The 22,865-nt window shown below is 40.7% G+C and overlaps 1 protein-coding gene across 4 annotated transcripts in view; it reads right to left on the minus strand.

The window, feature by feature from the left end:
* The window catches only part of LOC140716367 (uncharacterized), a 317,941-nt gene that overhangs the window by 27,935 nt on the left and 267,141 nt on the right, over positions 1–22,865 (minus strand). For 2 of the 4 annotated variants that reach the window (XM_073029037.1, XM_073029035.1), the window contains exons 2-3: positions 7,135–7,187; positions 373–462 (exon numbers count right to left, since the gene is read on the minus strand). The gene's annotated coding sequence lies outside the window, so the exon portion shown is untranslated. The remainder of the gene's footprint in view (positions 1–372; positions 463–7,134; positions 7,188–22,865) is intronic. The other 2 variants (XM_073029036.1, XM_073029038.1) reach the window with 2 other exon arrangements.

Here is a 22,865-nt window from a genome sequence, read left to right on the forward strand (position 1 = left end):
CAGCAGAACAACACAGAACACAACAAACAACAAAACAACAAACAGCAAAACAAACCTGGTTCCTCCCTTTCCACCCACACACATGCACGGACAGTCCTCCAATTCAGGACAAGCCTTGGGTTGGAGTCACAGAGGAAAAGGCCCTTCTGCCCATCAATGACCCATTTACACTAATCCCACAATTCCCAAGGATTCTACCACCCACGGGGCTATCTACAGAGGCCGATTAAACAACTGAACCGTGCATCTTTGGGAAACCGGAGCACCCGAGGGAAGCCTACATGGACACTGGACGGACTCTGCGGAGGTCAGGTTCAAACCTGGTCTACCCGCTGTGCCACCAGGATGCAGCGCGTGGTGGAAGGATCCTACCTCAGTCTGGTGGCTGACGGCTCTGTCTGGTGACTGGAGTACCCGCGGAGGTCTCGAGGGGCTGTGGCCGTTCTCCTCTACTGCATGACCCTAAGGAAACAGGAGGCAGAAATCAGCTCAGCTCGGGAAAGCAGAGGATGATGGCATGACACCATGATTCAGGGTGTTCTGACAATATGGTGTTACATACCCCATGGCTATCTTCTGACTGTCTTATGAGCATGATGTAATGTGATGGTGGGGTGATGTGATTTTCCCGCCAGTGAGAGGTCATGTGATGGCCTGTTTCGACAGGTATAAAAGGGGAAAGCCTTGCTGTGACGCAGGTCAGTTCATGGTTTAATTCGTCAGTGACTCCGTTATGCTGCGGATTCGTCTCATGATACAGTTTTGTTTTAAAGTGGAGTTTTACTTTCTGCTTTAAGTCTCAAAGGTTATTGCCGACAGTTTCACAACGCTGCCAGTTTTAGTCCAGTCGGAGAGTGAAGAATTTACCGGTGTGGAAAACCCGAAGGTTCGAGAAAAGTTGGTGTCGTTGGCGGTTTACTACAGGATCAACCTTTTTGAATCATCGTTCAAAGAGGTAGTAACCTGCATCCGAGATAGCCCCTGCATAGTGAAAGCAGAAAGGGCTGGATGCAGCGTTATTCACCAAGGGAAAGGTCAGTGCCTTTAAGCCGTTTTTAATTTCCTTCATCATAAATCCTTCAGGCAAGGCATATTTCGGCTGGGATCAGCAGTAATGTCATGTCATCAAGAATTCGTTACTTCAGAAAAGTCTCTCCTAATTGACTGTGTAAATCATTAGGACTTTTGCATTTATCACTTTAAGAACTGTTCGAGTTGCCGTATAGCAGTTAACTTCTGGTTAAGTTAGTCATTTGTATACTTTTCATTTGTCATTGAGCTGAGTTCTAAATAAATGTTTCTTTGTTTATAAAAAACCAGTCTCAATTCTATATTCATTGTTGCCGTATCCTAACAATTGGGGGCTCATCTGGGATCTGAATCAATTTTTTTGCTTAAGTGCTTGTTTACTTATCAGTCTGATTTGAAGAGGGACATTCCCGATTCTATTGTTTGATTGGTTTGTGAGTGGTTTTTGGCAACAATGAATATTGACAACTTTCTGGCATCGCCAGACCCGGGTTATCAGCGAAGGCAAAAAAGGGTGATGTATCTGAGATTGCTCGCAGGTTGGAACTTAAAGGTATTTCGAAGGTTACAACAAAGCCTGTAATTCAGAGGAAAATCATGGAACACTATATAGATTTGGATGTTTTTGATGAAACTATGTTAGATACTTCCCCGGTGAGTAAAGCAGCGATCCAGTTACACCTGGTAACTGAAAAGCATAGAATAGAAGCTGAGTTAAAACAGAAACAATTGAAAGCTAACTTGGAACTAAGTCGGTTAGAAGCTGAAAATAAAAAGAAACAATTGGAAGCTAACTTGGAACTAAGTCAGTTAAAAGCTGAAAATAAAGAGGGAATTTGAACTTGCGATGGCGGAATTAAGGTCTGGTGATTGGTTCTAGAAAAATGGTTGTTGTTAGTCAGGAAATTAAATTGATTCCTCCATTTAGTGAAACAGAAGTAGAAGAATATTTTCAACATTTTGAAACTTGCTCTGATTTCAGAGTGGCCAAAGGAGAAATGGCCAGTGATGTTACAAAATGTAATAAAAGGTAAAGCACAAGTTTATACAGCTTTAACTGCTGAGCAAGCACTTGATTATGATACTGTGAAGCAGTATATACTGAAGGCATATGAACCGGTTCTGGAAGCATATAGAGAAAGTTTCAGAAATTTGAAGAAATCCGTGGAAAAAACATATGTGGAATTTGCCTATGATAAAGCTGAGTGTTTTGAGAGATGGGTTTCCTCTAAAACTGTAAATGGGGACTATAATAAATTGAAAGAGTTTATTGTAATGGAGAAATTTAAAAGGAGCATCCCTGTTGAAGTAAGGACATACTTAAATGAAAGGGACTCTGCTAAATTAGCTGACAAATATGCTTTAATCCACAAGAATAAATTTCCTCAGGGCAGAACTTTTAAAAGCAAAAATAGCACAGAGAGTCAAGGTAAACCAGAAATTAAATCAGAAGTTAATGAGAAAAGTAAGGATGAAGGAAAACCTGTGAAGAAAAGACAGTTTGGTCCCATTTGTAATTATTGTAAGACACCTGGTCACGTAATGGCTAACTGTTTCCAATTAAAGAAGGAGAAGGAAGCAGTCCCAGAAGCTTGTGTGCAATATACTGAAACATCTGTAAATCCACAGGGTTCGATGAAGACAAATGAAGTTTTGTTAGAGTCTGACCAAGTTAAGAAGGGATATGATCATTTTATAACTGAAGGGTTTGTATCCTTGAAAGAGGGATCCACTCCGGTGCCAATAAAAATCCTTAGGGATACTGGAGCTTCTCAATCACTGATGTTAGACAGTCTGTTAAAGTTTAATGAAGAGTCTGACACTGGTGAGGTAAATGATATATGAGGTGTTGGGAGTGCCCTTATGCCTGTACATTTGCATAAATTTAAGGTCAGGTTTAGTTACAGGACTTGTTAAGTAGGACTACAACCTAGCTTACCCATGAATGATGTTTCTTTATTGTTAGGAAATGACTTGGCAGATGGACAAGTTTTTCCTGAAGTGCATTTGACAATAAAATCAGAGGAACCACGGATGGATTCTAACACAGATTCCTCCTGTGTTGTAACTGGAGCTATGGCTAAAAAGCTTGATGTGCAGGATGAGGTTGTTACCCATGACTGTTCAACTAGGGATTCGAATTTTGAGGATGTGTCAGAAACTTTCTTACCTTCATTGTTTGAACAAGATTCTTGGAGTAAGTCTGACCCTGAAGATTTGTCTCTGTCTGGGAAGGAGATGATAGCAGAGCAGAGTAGAGACACTGAGATTATCAAATTAAAGGAACAAGCTCTTCCGGATAGTGAAATTGATAAGGTGCCAGTAGGATATTATTTTGAGAAAGGAGTTTTGATGAGGAAGTGGAGATCACCTACAATTCCTGCAAGTGATGAATGGGAGGTGGTTCACCAGGTAGTTGTTCATAAAGTTTATCAAAATGAGATTTTAACTTTAGCCCATAGTGTGCCCTTGGGTGGACATCAAGGGGTGAAGAAAACTGTGGGCAAGGTTTTTAAACATTTTTACTGGCCTGGTTTGAGAAAAGATGTGGCGATGTTTTGCAGAATGTGTCATACTTGCCAAATTGTGGGTAAACCTTATTCAAGTTACTCCAGTGGCCCCACTGCAATCTATTCCTGCATTTGGTGAACAGTTATCCAAAATTATTATAGATTGTGTAGGCTCATTACCAAAAACAAAAACTGGTTATCTGTACTTGTTGACCATTATGTGTACTGCGTCTAGGTTTCCAGAGGCAGTACCACTTAGGAATATAACAGCTAAAACTGTAACAAAGGCATTTATAAAATTCTTTACTTATTTTGGGTTACCTAAGGAAATACAATCTGATCAAGGCAGTAATTTTATGTCTGGATTGTTTCAACAGATAGTTTATAAATTGGGAGGTAAGCAGATTACCTCGTCTGCATACCATCCAGAATCGCAAGGTGTCTTGGAGAGGTTTCATTCTACCCTCAAGACTATGATTAGGATGTGTTGTGTGGAAAATGAAAATGGTTGGGGGGAGGGCATACACTTACTTCTATTTGCAGTATGGGAGTGGGTACAGGAATCATTAGGTTTTAGTCCATTTGAATTTGTATTTGGACATAGAGTTAGAGGACATTTAGCCTTATTAAAAGAACAATGGATTAATAAAGAGGTACACACTAATTTGCTGGACTATATTTTAAAATTTAAGGACAGATTACATAAAGCTTGTAGCTTAGCCAGGGAAAATTTAAAATCAGCTCAGGAGAAAATGAAAACCTGGTATGATAAAGAAGCTAGGATGAGGAAGTTTAAACCTGGAGATAAGGTGCTTGTTCTTTTCACGGTGCAAACAAATCCTTTACAAGCTAAATTTCATGGTCCATATGAAATTATGTCTAAAGTTAATGATGTGGATTATGTGATAAAAATTCCAGATCATAGAAGGCCAACACAACTTTGCCATATAAGTATGATAAAACCATATTATGAGAAACAGTCTGCTACTATGACTGTTGTGGTCAATAATAATGAACCTGATCTCACTAGGAACATAATGGATGATTCATCTAAAACTCATTCTAAACCCAACGTTGTTTCTGTCAGATTACCAAACTCAACAATTCTGGAAAATATTGATGAGAAATTAGTACATTTACAGCCAGAGCAGAAACAGCAGATAAAGCAATTAATTTTTAAATATAGGGATTTATTTCCAGACGTTCCTAGAAGAACCACAGTAGCTTCACATGATGTAGATGTTGGAGATGCCAAACCCATAATGCAACATCCATATAGGATGAACATGGAAAAATGTGAACTTGCTGAGAAAGAAAGTAAGTATATGTTAGAGAATAATATTATTAGACCTTCTAATTTGAATTGGAGTTCACTTTGTGTTAATGGTGCCTAAGTCAAATGGTAGTATTCGGTTTTGTGCTGACTACAGGAAGGTGAATGCTGTAACAAAAACAGGTGCATATCCAATTCCTAGAGTAGATGATTGTGTCGGTAAAGTTGGGAAAGCAAAGTTCCTTACAAAGATTGATTTATTGAAAGGGTATTGGTGTGTTCCGTTAACGGACAGAGGTAGAGATATTTCTGCCTTTGGAACTCCTTCTGGGCTATATGAATATAATGTTCTTCCATTTGGGATGAAGAATGCCCCAGGTACTTTCCAGTGGATGATTAATTCTGTGATTCATGGATTAAAAGATGATATTGATGATTTAGTTACAGGAAATGATACTTGGGAAGCACATATTACTGCGGCGGAGAAACTATTTGAAAGGCTTTCAAAAGCTAACTTAACTATTAACCTAGCTAAAAGTGAATTTGGTCATGCCTCTGTGACTTACCTTAATTATGTTGTAGGGCTTGATTAAGAAAATGGTTAAGGAAATAAATCCAACTCCAATTTAGCAACAAAGGTTTGATGCTACAGGTATATAATATTTTGATAACTCATATTAAAGATAATGTGATTGTTGATTGTCTATCTAGATGTTGAATGTACAAGGTAATTTTTTAATGAAGTGATATTTTAACATTTGTAACACTCCTACTGTATAGTAATTTGTAAGGTGCTGTATGATATTACTATGTATGTTGTAAATTTTATACATTTGGTTTTTTTTGTAAATAGTCAATTGTTAAAACTTTGCTCATGACAGACCAAATTTTTCTTTTCGGAGGGAGGTGTAACATACCCCGTGGGTATCTTGTGACTGTCTTATGAGCATGATGTAATGGTCTTGTGATGGTGGGGTGATATAATTTCCCACCAGTGTGAGGTCACTTGATGTAATTTTCCCACCAGTGAGAGGTCATGTGATAGCCTGTTTCAACAGGTATAAAAGGGGAAAACCTTGCTGTGACGCAGGTCAGTTCATGGTTTAATTCATCAGTGACTCCGTTATGCTGCGGATTCGTCTCATGATACAGTTTTGTTTTAAAGTGGAGTTTTACTTTCTGCCTTAAGTCTCAAAGGTTATTGCCAGCAGTTTCATAATGCTGCCAGTTTTAGTCCAGTCGGAGAGTAAAGAATTTAGTGAAGTGTGGAAAACCCGAAGGATCGAGAAAAGTTGGTGTCGTCGGCGGTTTACTACAGGATCGGCCTTATTGAATCTTCGTTCAAGGAGGTAGTAACCTACATCCGAGATAGCCCCTGCATAGTGAAAGCAGAAAGGGCTGGTTGCAGCGTTTCACCAAGGAGAAGGTCAGTGCCTTTAAGCCATTTTTAATTTCCTTCATCGTAAATCCTTCGGGCAAGGCATATTTCTGCTGGGATCAGCAGTAACATCATGTCATCAAGGAATTCGTTACTTCAGGAAAGTCTCTCCTAATTGACTGTGTAAATCATTAGGACTTTTGCATTTATCGCTTTAAGAACTCTTCGAGTTGCCGTATAGCAGTTAACTTCCGATTAAGTTCGTCATTTGTTTGCTTTACATTTGTCATTGAGCTGAGTTTTAAATAAATGTTTCTTTGTTTATAAAAAAAAGTCTCAATTCTATATTCATTGTTGCCGTATCATAACAATGGCCAGTGAAGAGTTTGGTGGGGCATCCATCTACCTATGTATGTCTACAAGTTGCTCATTTTTATTTATTGAGATACAGTGTGGAATGGGCCCTCCCGGCCCTTTGAGCCATGCCTCCAGCAGCCCCTGATTTAACCCCAGCCACACCACAGGACAATTTACAATGACCAATTAACCTACCACCGTCGTTGGACTGTGGGAGGAAGCCCGAGCGCCAGGATAAAACCCATGTGATCACAGGGAAAACGTACAAACTCCTTACAGACAGCGACAGGAATTGAACTGTAGTGTATTGTTCTAATTGCTACACTACCGTGGTCATCGATTCATGGAGTTACAAATATAGATACAGACCTTTCCGCCTATTGAGTATATACCAACCATTTACACCAATCCTGCAGTAATCCCATTGTTTTACTCTCCCCATTATCCCCTTGATTCCCACCAAATCCCACCGCTCACGTCCACACCAGGGACATTTTACAGTGCTCAGAGGTTACGTGGGAAGAAGCAGGACGACTGAGAGGAACCCCACAGTTCATGGCGAGAGCAGCTTTGCGTTCAGTACTCACGTGGGGCTGTTCAGAGGGAGAGGTGTGACCATCCTCCGGTACCTGCGTGATGCCTGCAATGCAGCAAGGCAAATGCATTTAGTGAAAACCAACGGACCATGGAATGGAGTATTCAGATATATATCAAGATGCCCACTACAGTATATCATTATATATCATTTCCTTGTAGAAGGCTCAACAAGAAAGCCATGAGACATGGGATCCATGGAAACTTGGATCTGGCTAGCCCACAGAAAGCTAAGGGTTGGAGTGCAGGTCCGTGACCAGCGGTGTTCTGCAGAGATCTGTCTGCAAACCCTGCTCTTCGTGATTTTTGTAAATGACTTGAATGAGGGAGCAGAAGGGTGACTTAGTAAATTTGCAGATGTCACAAAGGTTGGCAGTGTTGTGGATAGTGTAGAAGGTTGCCATAAGTTAAAGTGGAGCATTGACCAGATGCAGAGCTGGGCTGAGAAGCGGCAGATTGAGTTCAATCCAGAAAAATATGAACTGATACACAAGTTTGAAGGCAGAGTAAAGGTGAAAAGCAGGATTCTTGGCAGTGTGGAGGAACAGGGGGACTTTGGGGTCCATGTCCATAGTTGATGCATGGTTAAAAGGACATATGGTGTTCAGGGAACTAAGTCAAAGAGTTACGAGGTAGTATTGAAGTTCTATAAAACTTTGACCAGACCACACTTGAAGTATTGTGTTCAGTTCTGGTCGCCTCATTATAGGAGGATGTGGAAGCTTTAGAAAGGGTACAGAGGGGATTTACCAGAATTCTGCCTGGATTAGAGAGCATGTCTTAGCAAGATTGACCTAGTTAGGGCACTTCACTTTGGAACGATGGAGAATAAGAGGTGACTTGATTAAGTTTATAAGATGCAAAGATAGAGTGGACAGCCAGTGCTGTTTTCTCTGTGTGGCAAAGGCGAAATGCAGAAAGCATTCTTTTAAGGTGAATAGAGGAAAGTTTAGAAGGGATGTCAGAGGTAGACCACAGAGATTGCTGGGAGTGAAGGCAGAGGCAGATACATCAGGGATGTTATATGTAAGAGATTCTCAGACAGACCCATGGATGAAAGAAAAATGGAAGATTATGGGCTATGTAGGAGGGAAGGTTAGATTGAACGTGTATTGAGTCAAAAGGTCAGTGTGACATTGTGGGCTGAACTTTGCTGCAGCGTAGTTTATTCTAAGACACAGCTTGTATATTCTCTGAGTGTCAGTACACAAACTCTGTTCAGTTAATTAATACACAGGATCTATTCCTCAGGTCTGGTGCTCGGGCAATTTGTTGGCCTAAGGCGAGAAAATAAATCTAAGGATGCAGTTGCTGTGAGTTTAATTGCAAACATTTTTCATGAGTTTCCAACACCAGCGGACAGGTTGTGACTTTGCCTGCTCCTGGAGACAAGCACAGCTGGACCAATGTGGAAAGTGCCTACCAATGTCATGTGGGAAACTGGACCTTGGCCATACCGGGGTGTTAAAACATCAGCCGGGCTGGCTGATACTGTTCATACCGTTCACCTGGTTGAACATTCTACAACACTTTATACAGGCACAGTGCAAAGTATCAGGACTAGTTGCATCACAGCCTGGTATGGAAATACATTTGCCTAAGAACAGAACAGGCTACAAAAAGCGATTATAGCCCAGCCCATCACAGCAAAAGCCCCGACTGTAATTCAGCACATCTACAAGGAGCATCCATCATCAAAGACCACCAGGAAACAGGCATGCACTCTTGTCATTGCTGCCATTAGGCAGGAGGTTCAGAAGCCCTAGAACCCACACCATTAGGTTCAGGAACAATTATTACATTTCAACCATCAGGTTCCTGAACCAGCATAGAGAACTACAGTCACCTCAGCACTAAACACACCACACAGCACAATCTATGAACTCGCTTTCAAGAACGTTAAAACTCATGTGTTCAATATGATTGATATTTGGCCCATGCCCAGTATTATTGATATAAGGCCCATGCCCAGTATTACTGATATACGGCCCCTGCTCAGTATTACTGATATACGGCCCGTGCTCAGCATTACTGATATACAGCCCGTGCTCAGTACTACTGATATATGGCCCGTGCTCGGTATTACTGATATACGGCCCATGCCCACTATTACTGATATACAGCCCGTGCTCAATATTACAGATATACGACCCCTGCTCGGTATTACTGATATACGGCCCGTGCTCGGTATTACTGATATACGGCCCGTGCTCAGTATTACTGATATATGACCCCTGCTCGGTATTACTGATATACAACCCATGCTCAGTATTACTGATATACGACCCCTGCTCAGTATTACTGATATACGGCCCGTGGTCAGTATTACTGATATACGACCCCTGCTCTGTATTACTGATATACGACCCCTGCTCAGTATTACTGATATACGGCCCGTGGTCAGTATTACTGATATATGGCCCGTGCTCAGTATTACTGACATACGACCCGTGCTCAGTATTACTGATATACGACCCGTGCTCAGTATTACTGATATATGGCCCGTGCTCAGTATTACTGATATACGGCCTGTGCTCGGTGTTACAGATATACGGCCCGTGCTCAGTATTACTGATATACGACCCATGCTCAGTATTACTGATATATGGCCCGTGCTCAGTATTACTGATATACGGCCTGTGCTCGGTGTTACAGATATACGGCCCGTGCTCAGTATTACTGATATACGGCCCATGCCCACTATTACTGATATACAGCCAGTGCTCAATATTACAGATATACGACCCCTGCTCGGTATTACTGATATACGGCCCGTGCTCGGTATTACTGATATACGGCCCGTGCTCAGTATTACTGATATACGGCCCGTGCTCAGTATTACTGATATACGACCCCTGCTCGGTGTTACTGATATACGGCCCGTGCTCGGTATTACTGATATACGGCCCGTGCTCAGTATTACTGATATACGGCCCGTGCTCAGTATTACTGATATACGACCCCTGCTCAGTATTACTGATATACGGCCCGTGCTCGGTATTACTGATATACGGCCCGTGCTCAGTATTACTGATATACGGCCCGTGCTCAGTATTACTGATATACGGCCCATGCCCACTATTACTGATATACAGCCCGTGCTCAATATTACAGATATACGACCCCTGCTCGGTATTACTGATATACGGCCCGTGCTCAGTATTACTGATATACGGCCCGTGCTCAGTATTACTGATATACGGCCCATGCCCACTATTACTGATATACAGCCCGTGCTCAATATTACAGATATACGACCCCTGCTCGGTATTACAGATATACGGCCCGTGCTCAGTATTACTGATATACGGCCCGTGGTCAGTATTACTGATATACGGCCCGTGCTCAGTATTACTGATATACGACCCCTGCTCGGTATTACAGATATACGGCCCGTGGTCAGTATTACTGATATACGGCCCCTGCTCAGTATTACTGATATACGGCCCGTGGTCAGTATTACTGATATATGGCCCGTGCTCAGTATTACTGACATACGACCCGTGCTCAGTATTACTGATATACGACCCGTGCTCAGTATTACTGATATATGGCCCGTGCTCAGTATTACTGATATACGGCCTGTGCTCGGTGTTACAGATATACGGCCCGTGCTCAGTATTACTGATATACGACCCATGCTCAGTATTACTGATATATGGCCCGTGCTCAGTATTACTGATATACGGCCTGTGCTCGGTGTTACAGATATACGGCCCGTGCTCAGTATTACTGATATACGACCCGTGCTCGGTATTACTGATATACGGCCCCTGCTCAGTATTACTGATATATGGCCCGTGCTCAGTATTACTGATATATGGCCCGTGCTCAGTATTACTGACATATGGCCCGTGCTCAGTATTACTGATATACGACCCGTGCTCAGTATTACTGATATACGGCCCCTGCTCAGTATTACTGATATACGACCCGTGCTCAGTATTACTGATATACGGCCCCTGCTCAGTATTACTGATATATGACCCGTGCTCGGTATTACTGATATACGGCCCCTGCTCAGTATTACTGACATACAACCCCTGCTCAGTATTACTGATATACGACCCGTGCTCAGTATTACTGACATACAACCCCTGCTCAGTATTACTGACATACAACCCCTGCTCAGTATTACTGATATACGGCCCGTGCTCGGTGTTACAGATATACGACCCGTGCTCAGTATTACTGATATACGACCCCTGCTCAGTATTACTGATATACGACCCGTGCTCAGTATTACTGACATACGACCCGTGCTCAGTATTACTGATATACGACCCGTGCTCAGTATTACTGACATACAACCCGTGCTCAGTATTACTGATATACGACCCGTGCTCAGTATTACTGATATACGGCCCGTGCTCAGTATTACTGACATATAACCCGTGCTCAGTATTACTGATATACGACCCGTGCTCAGTATTACTGATATATGGCCCGTGCTCAGTATTACTGATATACGGCCTGTGCTCGGTGTTACAGATATACGGCCCGTGCTCAGTATTACTGATATACGACCCATGCTCAGTATTACTGATATATGGCCCGTGCTCAGTATTACTGATATACGGCCTGTGCTCGGTGTTACAGATATACGGCCCGTGCTCAGTATTACTGATATACGGCCCATGCCCACTATTACTGATATACAGCCAGTGCTCAATATTACAGATATACGACCCCTGCTCGGTATTACTGATATACGGCCCGTGCTCGGTATTACTGATATACGGCCCGTGCTCAGTATTACTGATATACGGCCCGTGCTCAGTATTACTGATATACGGCCCATGCCCACTATTACTGATATACAGCCCGTGCTCAATATTACAGATATACGACCCCTGCTCGGTATTACTGATATACGGCCCGTGCTCAGTATTACTGATATACGGCCCGTGCTCAGTATTACTGATATACGGCCCGTGCTCAGTATTACTGATATACGGCCCATGCCCACTATTACTGATATACAGCCCGTGCTCAATATTACAGATATACGACCCCTGCTCGGTATTACAGATATACGGCCCGTGCTCAGTATTACTGATATACGGCCCGTGGTCAGTATTACTGATATACGGCCCGTGCTCAGTATTACTGATATACGACCCCTGCTCGGTATTACAGATATACGGCCCGTGCTCAGTATTACTGATATACGGCCCCTGCTCAGTATTACTGATATACGGCCCGTGGTCAGTATTACTGATATATGGCCCGTGCTCAGTATTACTGACATACGACCCGTGCTCAGTATTACTGATATACGACCCGTGCTCAGTATTACTGATATATGGCCCGTGCTCAGTATTACTGATATACGGCCTGTGCTCGGTGTTACAGATATACGGCCCGTGCTCAGTATTACTGATATACGACCCATGCTCAGTATTACTGATATATGGCCCGTGCTCAGTATTACTGATATACGGCCTGTGCTCGGTGTTACAGATATACGGCCCGTGCTCAGTATTACTGATATACGACCCGTGCTCGGTATTACTGATATACGGCCCCTGCTCAGTATTACTGATATATGGCCCGTGCTCAGTATTACTGATATATGGCCCGTGCTCAGTATTACTGACATATGGCCCGTGCTCAGTATTACTGATATACGACCCGTGCTCAGTATTACTGATATACGGCCCCTGCTCAGTATTACTGATATACGACCCGTGCTCAGTATTACTGATATACGGCCCCTGCTCAGTATTACTGATATATGACCCGTGCTCGGTATTACTGATATACGGCCCCTGCTCAGTATTACTGACATACAACCCCTGCTCAGTATTACTGATATACGACCCGTGCTCAGTATTACTGACATACAACCCCTGCTCAGTATTACTGACATACAACCCCTGCTCAGTATTACTGATATACGGCCCGTGCTCGGTGTTACAGATATACGACCCGTGCTCAGTATTACTGATATACGACCCCTGCTCAGTATTACTGATATACGACCCGTGCTCAGTATTACTGACATACGACCCGTGCTCAGTATTACTGATATACGACCCGTGCTCAGTATTACTGACATACAACCCGTGCTCAGTATTACTGATATACGACCCGTGCTCAGTATTACTGATATACGGCCCGTGCTCAGTATTACTGACATATAACCCGTGCTCAGTATTACTGATATACGACCCGTGCTCAGTATTACTGATATACGACCCGTGCTCGGTATTACTGATATACGGTCCGTGCTCAGTATTACTGATATACGGCCCGTGCTCAGTATTACTGATATACGACCCGTGCTCAGTATTACTGACATACGACCCGTGCTCAGTATTACTGATATACGACCCGTGCTCAGTATTACTGATATACGGCCCGTGCTCAGTATTACTGACATATAACCCGTGCTCAGTATTACTGATATACGACCCGTGCTCAGTATTACTGATATACGACCCGTGCTCAGTATTACTGATATACGACCCGTGCTCGGTATTACTGATATACGGTCCGTGCTCAGTATTACTGATATACGGCCCGTGCTCAGTATTACTGATATACGGCCCGTGCTCAGTATTACTGATATACGACCCGTGCTCAGTATTACTGACATACGACCCCTGCTCAGTATTACTGATATACGGCCTGTGCTCGGTGTTACAGATATACGACCCCTGCTCAGTATTATTGATATACGGCCCGTGCTCGGTATTACTGATATACGGCCCGTGCTCAGTATTACTGATATACGACCCGTGCTCAGTATTACTGACATACGACCCGTGCTCAGTATTACTGATATACGGCCCCTGCTCAGTATTATTGATATACGGCCCGTGCTCAGTATTACTGACATACGACCCGTGCTCAGTATTACTGATATACGGCCCCTGCTCAGTATTATTGATATACGGCCCGTGCTCAGTATTACTGATATACGGCCCGTGCTCAGTATTACTGATATACGACCCGTGCTCAGTATTACTGACATACGACCCGTGCTCAGTATTACTGATATACGGCCCCTGCTCAGTATTATTGATATACGGCCCGTGCTCGGTATTACTGATATACGGCCCGTGCTCAGTATTACAGATATACGACCCGTGCTCAGTATTACTGATATACAACCCGTGCTCAGTATTACTGACATACAACCCGTGCTCGTTATTACTGATATACGGCCCGTGCTCAGTATTACTGATATACGACCTGTGCTCAGTATTACTGATATATAACCCGTGCTCAGTATTACTGACATACGACCTGTGCTCAGTATCATTCATATACAGCCCGTGCTCAATATTACTGGTATACGGCCCGTGCTCAGTATTATTGATATACGGCCCGTGGTCTGTATTACTGATATACGACCCATGCTCAGTATTACTGATATACGACCCGTGCTCAGTATTACTGATATATGGCCCGTGCTCAGTATTACTGATATACAGCCTGTGCTCAGTATTACTGATATACGACCTGTGCTCAGTATTACTGATATACGACCCGTGCTTAGTATGATTGATATATGGCCCGTGCCCAGTATTACTGATATATGGCCCGTGCTCAGTATTACTGATATACAGCCCCTGCTCAGTATTACTGATATACGACCCGTGCTTAGTATGATTGATATATGGCCCGTGCCCAGTATTACTGATATACGACCTGTGCTCAGTATTACTGATATATGGCCCGTGCTCAGTATTACTGACATATAACCCTTGCTCAGTATTACTGATATACGACCCGTGCTCAGTATCATTGATATACAACCCGTGCTCGGTATTACTGATATACGACCTGTGCTCAGTATTACTGACATACGGCCCGTGCTCAGTATTACTGACATACGGCCCGTGCTCAGTATTACTGATATATGACCCGTGCTCGGTATTACTGATATACGGCCCGTGCTCAGTATTATTCATTTCATTTTTCAATCTTTTTTATTGATTTTCAAATAAAGAATATACAAATACAAATCGAAAGAGGAGTTTAACAAGTAGATAATATAAAAGACATATAAACAGCAATATTAAAGACAAAAAGCATATAATATCAAACTCAAATAGGTAATATATTATGCTGTTATATATACAATGGTCAGAGAGAAATTACAACTCCTCATAGCAATCGTAAAAAAAAGTTTGGAAATTATATTGATAGAGAAAGAAAAACCCCACTAACTAAACTGAAACAAAAAAGAGAGAGAGAAAGAAAAAAAAAAAAGAAAGAAAGAAAAAGAAAGATTGGGCAGTCCAAATGAGGATAAATTTAAAAAAGAAAGAGAGAGAGAAAAAAACACATCCTTCCAGTCATCTCCGAACCTTCATGGACAAGGATATTCTCTAAAGAGAATAATGAAAAATAAATAAATAAAGATAACTTAAATCATGTGAAAATATTGATTTTCAAGTGTCGCCAGACTTGTTCAAAATCAAAAGATGTATCAAATATCCGGCTTCTAATTTTCTCCAAGCTTAAACATGACATGATGGAGGAGAGCCAATAGAAAACAGTGGGCGAGTTAGATTCTGTCCAATGTAGCAAAATAGCTCTCCTAGCCAGTAAAGTTGAAAAAGCTATCACATGTTGGGCGGAGGCAGACACTTTGCTTGCTTCCTCTGGGAAAATCCCAAAAATTGCTGTAAGTGGATTAGGTTGAACATCCATATCTATAACTTTAGATAATATTCCAAACACATCCCTCCAAAAATTATTTAAACTAACACATGACCAAAACCTATGGGTTAGAGTAGCCACTTCTGCATTACATCTATCACAAATAGGGCATATATTAGGAAAAATATGCGCCAATTTATCTTTGGACATATGGACCCTATGTACTATCTTAAACTGAATTAAAATATGGCGTGCGCAGATAGATGAATTATTAACTAAATAATAAATTTTACTCCATTGGTTATCTGAGAGTGAATGTTGAAGTTCTACTTCCCAGGAACGTTGAACCCTATCATTAGGCGATGTGCGAGCATTCATTAACTGTTTATAAATGATAGCTATTAATCGTTTTTGAAAAGGTTTAAACTGAAAAAAAAAATAAGCCAAATTTGAAGAGCAGACCAAGGGGTAATTTGGTAAAAAATCACGTAAGAAATTCCTAACCTGTAAATACCTGAAAAAATGTGTATTGGAGATATCATATTTATCCATTAACTGTGAAAAAGACATTAAACCGTCTTGTAAAAACAAATCTAAAAAAGTTTTTATTCCCTTAATTTTCCATGTTAACTTATCCAAAGTTGATGGTTTAAAAAAGAAATTAGAATAAATATTACTAGAAAGTAAAAAATCTATGAAATTGAAACCAAATTTTTAAAGTATATTTAACAATAGGGTTGAGAGCTTGTCTACCTATTCTGGAGAACGAAAAGGGAAGAGGAGCTCTTAATAAAGAAGCTAACGAAAACCCCACTACTGAATTTTCCTCCAGCTGTAACCATGAAGGGCGATCCTGATCGTCTATATCATAAATCCAAAAAGTAATATAGCGAATATTAATTGCCCAATAATAAAATCTAAAGTTTGGTAAAGCCAGTCCTCCATCTTTTTTTGATTTTTGCAATAAAAGTTTATTCACTCTAGAGCTTTTATTATTCCAAACTTAAGACAAAATCAGAGAGTCTATTTTATCAAAAAATGTTTTTGGAACAAAAGAGGGAACTGCTTGAAATATATATAAAAATTTCGGTAGAATAACCATTTTTATAGCATTTATTCGACCTATCAATGACATCGACATAGGTGACCATTTGGAAAGTGCCTGTTGAGTATATTCAACTAAAGGGAAGAAATTATACCTACATAGGTCTTTAAAATTTTTTGTAATTTTGATACCAAGGTAAGTAAAATGGTTTTTGGCAATATTAAAAGGTATTTGATCATAATAATCAAAATAATTATTAATAGGAAATAATTCACTTTTATGTAAATTAAGTTTATATCCAGAAAAAGTACCAAATTCCATAAATATAGATAACATAGAAGGAATAGATTTCTTAGGATTTGAAATGTAAACTAATAAATCATCCGCGTATAATGAAACCTTGTGTAATTTATCCCCTCTCCTAATACCCTGCACAGAATTAGAATCCCTAAGAGCAATAGCAAGTGGTTCTAAAGCCAAATTAAATAATAAAGGGCTAAAGGGACAGCCCTAACGGGTACCTCTATATAATCTAAAGTAAGGAGACTTTTGGTTATTAGTGAGAACCGCAGCTACCGTGGTGGACATGATAAATCAATTTGATCCAGGAGATAAATCCTGGACCAAAATTGAACCTCTTCAAAACCTGAAATAGATAAGGCCACTCCACCCTATCAAAGGCTTTCTCTGCATCCAAAGATACAATACATTCAGATTCTTTGGTTGAGGGGGAATAAATGATATTTAATAATCTTCAAATATTAAAATGTGAGTACCTATTTTTAATAAATCCTGTTTGATCATTTGAGATAACATTAGGCAAGGTACTCTCATGCCTATTTGCTAGAATCTAGGAGAGGATTTTAAAATCTACATTCAGTAAAGAAATAGGTCTATAGGATACACATTCCAGTGGGTCTTTCCCTTTTTTTGTAATCAATGAAATTAGTGCTTCATAAAAAGTTTTAGGAAGGTTCCCAGAAGATGTAGAATCAGTGAACATTTGATGAAGATGTGGTATTAGCGTTTCGTGAAAGGTCTTATAAAATTCTACCGTATAACCATCAGGTCCCGGAGCTTTACCTAATTGCATAGTGGATGTAGCCTTGACTATCTCCTCTTGTTTAATAGGTGCATCTAACATATCAGCATCTTGAATCGAAATTTGAGGTATGTTTAACCTTGGCAAAAATCTATTCATAGTGATATTACTATCAGATAATTCAGATTTATAAAGATTAGAATAAAAGTCCATAAATATCTTATTAATTTCATAAGGATCTAAAGTTTCTGTTCTATCTGGTCGGCGAATTTTTAAAATCTGTCTTCTGACCATCCCAGCCTTTAACTGACCCGCTAAAAGTTTAGCAGATTTTTCCCCATGTATATAAAATAAACTTTTAGATTTAAAAATTTGCTGTTCAATGGGAAAGGTCAGAAATAAATCATACTGTGATTGAAGTTCGACCCTTTCTTTATATAGGTCTTCAGTAGGTTTAACTGAATACGCTTTATCTATCTGTTTAATTTTATTAATAAGCACTGACAACTCCGCTTTAGTTTTCTTTCTCAAGGCTGCTATTCAGCATTATCTGTCCCCTAAGAAAAGATTTCAAGGTGTCCCATATAACCAGATTTGACATTCTTTCAGTTGTATTAAATTCAAAAAATATAGAAATTTGCTCCTTAATAAAATTAACAAAAGCTGGATCCTGTAACAAAACGGGGTTCAATCTCCACAGTGAGATTTTCAAAAATCTATCCGGGAGCTTAAGGGTTAACTTTAAAGGCACGTGATCTGAAAGCGCAATGATGTCATACGCACATTCAACAACGGAGTTTAACAGACGTGTATCTAAAAAAAAGTAATCAATTCAGGAATATTTGTGATGGACATGTGGAAAAAAAGAAGAAATCCTTATCATTGGGGTGTTTATATCTCCAAATATCGACAAGGCCATATTCTAATAAAAAAGAGTTAATACAAGCTGCCGTTATTAGGAAGCAACGGATTGGTTAATGACCTGTCAACCGCTGGATTTAAGCAACAGTTAAAGTCACCACCCATGATCAGTTTATATTCATTGAGATTCGGTAACTGAAAAAAGTTTCTTAACAAAATCAGAATTATCTACATTAGGTGCGTATACACACACCAGAGCTACCTTTTGCTCGCATAATAAACCAGTAACAATTAAATACCTTCCAATCAAATCAGTTGTAGTATTAAGGTGTACAAAAGGGGTTTTGGGACTAAGAAATATAGAAACGCCTCTTGTTTTACTATCCGACAGTGAGTGAAAAAGAGGCCCCTTCCAAAAGCGAAAAAATCTATCCCCATCCTGTTTTCGTATATGATTTTCTTGCGCAAAAATAATATCAGCATTAAGTGTTTTTAATTTCTTAAAAATCTTTTTATGCTTAATGGGATGATTGACACCATTCCAATTCCAAGATATTATATTAATTTTATTAACATCCATGTTTAAAACTGAGTTTAATATTATATAAAAGAAATGTTACGCAAGTACAGATTAAACCAAAAGGCGCAGGTACAACCAGAAGGAGTGACGCATTTACGAAAGAGAAATCCATCAAAAGAACTGCCCAATCAAGGAAAAACTTACTCTAATAGACCCCCCTCCCCCTGCCCAATAGATAGAATGGAAGGAACCAATAGGCTGGTCCCAAACTAACTAATCACGGCCCGTGCTCAGTATTACTGATATACGGCCCCTGCTCAGTATTACTGATATACGGTCCGTGCTCAGTATTATTGATATACAGCCCGTGCTCAGTATTACTGATATACGACCCGTGCTCAGTATTACTGATATACAGCCCGTGCTCAGTATTATTGATATACGGCCCCTGCTCAGTATTATTGATATACGGTCCGTGCTCAGTATTACTGATATACGGCCCCTGCTCAGTATTATTGATATACGGCCCCTGCTCAGTATTATTGATATACGGTCCGTGCTCAGTATTACTGATATACGGCCCCTGCTCAGTATTATTGATATACGGCCCCTGCTCAGTATTATTGATATACGGTCCGTGCTCAGTATTATTGATATACGGCCCCTGCTCAGTATTATTGATATACGGCCCCTGCTCAGTGTTACTGATATACGGCCCCTGCTCAGTATTATTGATATACGGCCCCTGCTCAGTATTATTGATATACGGTCCATGCTCAGTATTACTGATATACGGCCCCTGCTCAGTATTATTGATATACGGCCCATGCTCAGTATTATTGATATACGGCCCATGCTCAGTGTTACTGATATACGGCCCATGCTCAGTATTATTGATATACGGCCCCTGCTCAGTATTATTGATATACGGTCCGTGCTCAGTATTACTGATATACGGCCCCTGCTCAGTATTATTGATATACGGCCCATGCTCAGTATTATTGATATACGGCCCATGCTCAGTGTTACTGATATACGGCCCATGCTCAGTATTATTGATATACGGCCCCTGCTCAGTATTATTGATATACGGCCCCTGCTCAGTATTATTGATATACGGTCCGTGCTCAGTATTATTGATATACGGCCCCTGCTCAGTATTACTGATATACGGCCCCTGCTCAGTATTACTGATATACGACCCGTGCTCAGTATTACTGATATACGGCCCCTGCTCAGTATTACTGATATACGGTCCGTGCTCAGTATTACTGATATACAGCCCGTGCTCAGTATTATTGATATACGGTCCGTGCTCAGTATTACTGATATACGGCCCATGCTCGGTATTACTGATATACAGCCCGTGCCCAGTGTTATTGATATACGACCCGTGCTCAGTATTATTGATATTTGGAGAAGTACAGTCTACTCACAGATAGTCAACTTTGCTTTGTGAAGGGAAGATCGTGCCTCACGAGCCTGATTGAGTTTTTTGAAGAGGTAACAAAAGAAATTGATGAGGGTAGGGCAGTGGATGTGGCCTATATGGACTTTAGCAAGGCATTTGACAAGGTCCCTCATGAGAGACTCATCCAGAAAGTCATGAGGCATGGGATAAGTGGAACCTTGGCTGTTTGGATAAAAAATTGGATTAAAGGAAGAAAGCAGAGGGTGGTTGTGGAAGGAAAGTATTCTGCCTGGAGGTCGGTGACTAGTGGAGTGCCACACGGATCTGTCCTGGGACCCCAGCTATTTGTGATTTTTGTAAGTGACCTGGATGTAGAGGCGGAAGGATGGGTGAGTAAGATTGCGGATGACACAAACATTGGAGTTGTGGATGGAGTTGCAGGTTGTTGAAGGTTACAAGAGGATATAGAACAGGCTGCAGAGTTGGGCAGAAAAATGGCAGATGGAGTTCAATCCGGATAAGTGTGAAGTGATGCATTTTGGAAGGACAAACCAGAAGACTGAGTAAAGGATTAATGGTCAGTTACTTAAGAGTGTGGATGAACAAAGGGACCTTGGGGTTTAATTCCATACATCCCTCAAGGTCACTGCACAGGTTGATAGGGTAGTTAAGAAGGCCTATGGGATGGTAGGCTTCATTAACAGGGGGATTGAGTTCAAGAGTAGAGAGGTCATGTTGCAACTCTACAAATCTCTGGTGAGACTGCACTTAGAGTATTGTGTTCAGTTCTGGTCACCTCATCATAGGAAGGATGTGGAAGCTATGGAGAGGGTGCAGAAGAGATTTACCAGGATGTTGCCTGGTTTGGAGAACAAGTCATGTGAAGCAAGATTAGCAGAGCTGGGTCGTTTCCTTTTGGAGCGTAGAAGAATGAGAGGGGACTTGATAGAGGTCTACAACATTATGAGAGGCATAGGTAGGGTGGATAGTCAGTACCTGTTTCCCAGGGCACCAATAGCAAACACCACAGGGCATATGTACAAAATTAAGGGAGGGAAGTTTGGGGGAGACATCAGGGGTAAGTTTTTACACAGAGGGTTGTGAGTGCCTAGAATGACTTGCCAGGGATGGTGGTGGAGGCTAAAACATGAAGGGTATTTAAGAGCCTCTTGGACAGGCACATGGATGAAAGAAAAATGGAGGGTTATGGGGTAGTGTGGGTTTAGTACTTTTTTTAAGGATTATATGGGTCGGCACAACATGGAGGGGTGAAGGGCCTGTACTGTGCTGTAGTGTTCTTTCAAATCTTTTTATTATTATCATTATTATTATTATTATTATTCAAAAATAGCGCAAGTACATCGAAGTAACAACACTTACAATGCCTCATAAAAGAGGAAATTATCTTAAGGATTGAAAATTTTGTGAATAAAAGAAACCCTACTAAGCAAGAAAAGTGAGGAAAAAATAGAAACCCATTGGAGGTCCAACCCCGGAGCCACGCATCATACAAAAAGCTTCAAAAAATAAACATCAATCCGCCAACAAGAAAAAATTATATATCAAAAACAATTTACATTTAGATCGTGGAGAAAATCTATCAGTTAAGTGAAATGATAATAACGAGCAAATGAGCCCCATCTCTTCTCAAAATCAAATAAAGGATCAAAGGTTCGACTTCTAATTTTCTCCAAACTGAGACACAGCATCACTTGAGAAAACCATTGTGACAAAGTAGGAGCTGATATATCCTTCCATTTCAACAAGATGGCCCTCCTAGCTATCAGTGTAACAAGCACAATAACATGTTGGTCAGGCCCAGAAATACCATGGATATTTTGAGGAATTATTTTGAGGAAGCACAGTCAATTTATTAGGTTGTAAGTTGATTCTGAGTGCTTTAGAAATTGTTGAAAAGTCTGACTTCCAAAACTGTTCTAATGTAGAACATGACCAGAACATATGTGTCAGTGTAGCTATCTCAGTTTTACATCTATCACAATACTTGTCAACATTGGGAAATATTTTAGAAAGTCTCTCCTTCGTCAAATGGTAATGATGTACAATTTTAAATTGAATCAGTGAATGACTAGCACAGATCGAAGAAGAGTTAACCAGCTTCAGAATCCATGTCCAATCCTCCCACATAAAAGTCAAATTGAGTTCCTTCTCCCAATCCTGTTTAATCTTAAGTAAAGGACGCTTATCCCATTGTAATAATAAATTATA

Source organism: Hemitrygon akajei, chromosome 25 (assembly GCF_048418815.1).
Source record: "Hemitrygon akajei chromosome 25, sHemAka1.3, whole genome shotgun sequence".
Classification (NCBI taxonomy): Eukaryota; Metazoa; Chordata; class Chondrichthyes; order Myliobatiformes; family Dasyatidae; genus Hemitrygon; species Hemitrygon akajei.